The sequence below is a fragment of the Belonocnema kinseyi genome, chromosome 1 (assembly GCF_010883055.1).
Source record: "Belonocnema kinseyi isolate 2016_QV_RU_SX_M_011 chromosome 1, B_treatae_v1, whole genome shotgun sequence".
Classification (NCBI taxonomy): domain Eukaryota; kingdom Metazoa; phylum Arthropoda; class Insecta; order Hymenoptera; family Cynipidae; genus Belonocnema; species Belonocnema kinseyi.
This window is the reverse complement of record NC_046657.1, coordinates 111833960-111839482: the sequence shown is the minus strand read 5'-3', so window position 1 is coordinate 111839482 and position 5523 is coordinate 111833960.

Sequence of the window (5523 nt, the reverse complement as noted above, 5' to 3'; positions counted from 1 at the left end):
TCTTCAAACCTGAAACATTCCAGAAAGCTATTTTTACGTTTCTCTCTTCCCTTCCCTCTTCTTTCCTCTTCACTTTGTTTCCCCTTTGCCGTTTGGAAACCCCTCTGATTTATTTCTAGACTCTTTTTCGTCTCCCTTCCCCCTACCTTACTCAAGACACTTTCCTCTTTTCCTTAATTCTTCTTATTCTTCATCCCAGCACCAGTCCTCCCCATTTATCCATAACCTGTATCTCCCTATTCACACCATGTGGCCTATTTTCCTCTCTACCCAAGCCCTCTGCTCTATTTGCCATCTCCTTTTCCTCTCCCTCCATGTCAGATCTTCTTCAATTCTTTCCCTTCTTCCTCTCAATAATTTGTTTCCCTCCATAATTTTCTTTTTCTTCTCCTCACTCCCCACTTTTACTAGAAACATTCCTTCTTTTCCTTCCTTTGTCCCTCCTATTCTCTTGACTCTTTCTACCCTTACCTGCACTCTAATATCTCGCAAAAGATTGGTTATTTCCCCTTCTCCCGTTTCACTCTCCACTTTTAGTCCCTTAACTACTATGTTATTTTTCCTCTTTGCCCTTTCTTCCCCTTCTAATCTTTCTGTTTCACTGAGTCTTTTCTTCAACCTTTCATTCTCACTTCGGACATTCTTTTCATTCCCTTTAACTATTTCCTCATTTTCTGTCTTTTCCCCCATATGCTTATTCCTAATTTCTAGACTGGATACCCGTTCTTCCAACTGTTTTATTTCTCTAGATCCCTATTCGTCAACCTCTATCTATTCTCAATGCTCTCTAGCTTAGCCCAAACCTTGTCTTTCTCCTTCTTCCAGCGTTTATCCCATTCTTCCCATTTTTCTCTGACCTTTTTCACTTCCCCCCTTACATCGTTTCCCTGCCTATTTATATCCCTATTCACGACATCCAATCTCTTTCTTGTTTCCTCTCTAAACCCTTTAATGAGAGCTTCCAATTTTTCAAACATCCCCCCTAACTCTCTCTGGTGTTTTCCTTTTAATTCTAACTCTCTTGTTGTCCTCGTCCCTTTCTAACTCATCTTCCCCAGCCACTATTTTCCTTTTTTCCTCCCCTTCACTGCTAGTCGCGCTTGCCTTTTTTTGACATTCGTCGAGACTTCTATTCGAATCCGCGTTGACTAGCTTATTAAGGCGCTGTAAATTTGAGAGCCCTCCGCGTTGCTTGCCCGTACCTGAGTTCGCTACCCTCCCCACCCGGGTCGACTTTTCGGCACTTTCATCACCGCTGCTGTCATTGCGATCAACGTCACCCATCCCCCCACTTCCAATGCTTTCAGCAACGTCAGCTGTTGCAGCCACTACGGTTTTCTGCTCTGTGCGATCGTTGTGATGAATCCGGCTTAGTACCTGTATTCATCGTAGTGTACCAGCGCTACGCGCACTAATTCCAATTAATTAGAATAATATTCTACTCAACGATTATGTTCTTCTCTCTCCAAGATTCAGAAAAATCTTTCAAAAATTAAAAATAAATTCCAAACTTTCGTTCTAAAAATTAAGTGCCCACCCTTCAGAATTTTATGAGCTTGACCCCTCGAAACATTCGGTTCAGGGAAACAAAGCACATCCTGTGCGATCCACAAGAGGTTTTCCAGATACCGCCGAGTCTGGCGAACATGTGTAAGCCATAAAACCAAAATCCATGCCAAGCAAAACATTTCCAATGGATTTAAACGCAGATCGAAAGTCCCCTTTTCATGTTTAGACTCTGCCAGTTTTTCATCTCCAAATTCTTGAGAAAGCGTGAGAAACTCTATGATCAGAAATTCTTGAATTTGACAAACCTTAGTAGGAACCGCTGAGAGGTCCCTTTTTTATTCGATTTTGGAAGGCAGGAAATGACTCTGGGACTCAGAAAGGAGAAGGCGCACTACGGCTTGTGATAGGATAATAATCTTTCACGATAGCATTCACATTCACATTGTATGACGACATATTTATAATGTCATTTAGCTCGGAACTTTTAATTATAATTATAATATTTATATCCAGATCTCGATAAGGTGTAGGCTAGTTAAGAATTTATTCGTATTTGATTTTCTGCCCATGAAAATATTGTAGACAATTTCATTGGTACTTCTTAGGCATAAAAAAACATTTTAGTGTTGAAATGTTGTCACAGGCTTATACTTCCCAACATGTCGAAGGCATTTTTTAGTTAGAGATGGATTTTTATTTGATCATTTTTGCACGGGGCTGTCCCGGTATATATCATCAGTCACGGACGCATTTTTATAATACAATCAAGTGATCTGATGAAAGCAGTCTGCCCAGACATATTGGACAAAGCATGGTTTTACCCCATCATTGACGGACTGGGTTGCAATCAAGTACACGATGGGGGGACCTACAGCTTAAGGTGGGTTCCGAACCACCAGAACCTCGGTAAAGGTACATTGAAAAATTTCCAGAGGTACCGGCTCAGGGATCGAACCCCGGACCTCTGCAGTGAAGTCCGGGGGTCTAACCAACTGAGCCACCGAGGCTCCTTCTTATTATTATTATTATCATTATTATTATATTGTTTCAGCTAGATAACCTTTATAGATCAAATTTAAAATCACCGTAAAAATAAGCGGCTAGATATTTGCAAAGGATTAAGAGTTTAGGCTAGAATCACTTAAAAGTGTAAAGTCATTATTTTATTTCTTCTATTTTATAACAAAAGGCATCGATTCACTTTGAATTAATTAATTTGCATTCAAATTCCAATTTCTAAATCCTGCAGCTAAAGAAATAAGTTTAATGAGCACCCAATGACTTTTAGTTTGATTAGCTAGATCTTCAATATTAAAGTGTAGAAAATAATTTAGAAAATACGAGTAGATAAATTGTAAGTATCAGGAGTTTAGGGAAAATTAGAAACGTCGAGTCTCTGAATAAAAATTACAATTTTTTATTTCGCATAGTTGAAATTTATTTTTTTCATTTAATATTAATCCTAAAGTTAAAATATAGAGTCTTTTATAAGACTTTCAGCACTACGCGAGGCGAACTCTAGTTTCTTGCAGCAAGGACTCCGATTCCTTTCGGCGGCGAAGTCCGACGGACATCGTTGGGGAGAACTTCATTCTCGAATTTCGCGCGCGAATAAATCCCCGGGCATTACATCGTCCAGTAACTGTTGCCCTCTGGCGCCAGTTTGTGCATTTTGCGTCGTCAGCATTCTACCTTACCCAAAGCTCCGTGACGTTTCCCGCCTTTATCACTTACCTCTTGCCCCCCCTGACCAAGCAACTATTTTTGCACTCCTAACCTCAAAAACTTTACACGCTCCAAATTTTCACTTCAAACCACTCACTTTCACACTTCACACCTTTGCCTTCACTCAACCTTCTTCCTTTACACTCGATCTCCGCACTTTCTGCTTTTTCTGCATCCACTCACCCTTATTTCCTTCGCCAGAGCCAAAAATACACCACTTGAAAAAAAAGAGTTCTTTCGCGATCGGTACCGGAAACGGAAGCCATTTAATTGTTAGTTGATTAATTTGTTTACAATATTATATTACATAAAGTTTGAGTGACGATGTTATGAAATGAGTATCTGAATTCAATTTTCAAAATTGTAGCATGTGTATTATCTTTTTTAAAAATTAGTGTAAAAGGATATTAATAATTCTAACTTTTTCAAAAATATAAAGTGAAAGTTATTTGAATGTTTCAATGAAAATAATTGTTTGTTGATTTTTATGTTGTGAAATAATTATTTTCTTAACATTTTGCTACCATACTATAATTCTTGAATTTTTAAGAAGAAAAAAATGTTTTGTTTTTTTAAGTCCGCGTAAACTTTTTTTTTACATTTTCAAAGAGACAAAATAAAATTATGGGAAATAATTTTGAAAGATTTAGAGAATTAATTTTTTTACAGATTTGTGGGAAAATTTTAAGAATTTGATATTTAGTTTTGAAAGAGTAATTTTAATTTTTAAACACTTCAACATTTTTTGAACGAAAAAATGGAAGACTTTGAGACAATTATTTCCATTTTGCAGGATTTTATCAAAGTTGAGGTAAACTCAATTTTATAGGGCGTCAAGAGAATGAAAAATATATACTTAAGATTCATGGGAAAAGTTCAAACCATTTTTTACTAATGAGTTCTAAGAGCAAATTAAAAAAGATTACAAAAAGTTTCAAAAAATTTCACAAAATTAAAAAAAAAGTGTTTCAAAGTTTTTTAAGCAACATCTTACCATAATATACAATTTTAGAACAAATTTCAGTATATTTTAGAGATATTTAGCAGTTTCGAAACGATTAAAAAATAATGAAAACTTATAAGATATTTTAGGGCTTTTGTAAAAATGCAAGGTAATTAACGAAATTCTTTCGGTTTCTAAAACAATTTCTTTCGATTTTTTAATTTAAAGAATAAACTTTAGGAGAACATTTAAAAAGATTTTAAAACATTTTCAAATATTTCCTTAAATTTCGAAAAATATTATAATATTTGGAAGCAACATCTTTTAATTTGGTAATATTGAAAAATAAAAAATAAATTAAACAATCAAATTTTATAAATATTACGTCAATTTAAGGAGAATAAGGAAGATTTTTAAACTGCAGAAGATTTAAAAAATGCAGATTTATGTTAAAGTTTTTTAACCAAAAGAAACCCAGACGTAAAAAATGCAAACGTCTGGACACTCATGTTTTTCTGAAAAATTAAAAATTGTGGACAAAAAGTGTGAAAAACTGAATACTCATATGTTAAAGTATCACATGCCCTTAATTAAAATAACTTTGAAAAGTCTCAAGTGAATTCCAGTCAGCCAAAAATATTTTCAAGAATTTAAAAGGTATTGCATAGATAAAAATATTTTATAAATTGGAAGCTTTTCCTACTATTCATAAAATATATTTTAATTCTGCAAAACTTCTAGAATTCCAAAATATATTTTAAAATGGCTCAAATTTTTCCCATTATTTTGTGAAATCCCGTAAAATAATTTTTTTTAATGTAGATTTTTTGTTTACGCATCTGAAATATTTAAAAATCTTTTCTAATTTTCTTCAAATTCGTAGAAAGTATTGGAAGATTTTGAGGTAAAATTTTTTAACCTTTGAAGCATTTGCGAAAATTTGTCGAATATTTATTATTTCTTCCAAAATTCTAAAAGTCCTAAATATCTTTTGAAAAAGCTCGAATTTTCCTAATAATTTGTTAACCCCTGTAAAATAAAATAGACATTTTTTAAATCATCTGCATTCTTTCTTTGACACATCTGAAATATTAAAAAATCTGTCCTAATTGCGTCATGAAGATTATAAAATTTATATAATTCTAAAAAAACTATTGATATTTCTTTCCTTGGAAGTAATTTGAAAATTTGTGTAATTAAAAAAATATCAAAAAACCATTTTGATGTTACGTCAGAATATTGTTTCATTTATTTCTATACCGCTCTTCATCTTTAAAAAATTGTTTTTATTTGCAAAACGTCTATTAGGTTTTTAAAACTAATTCAAAAAATGTGACAACTGCCGT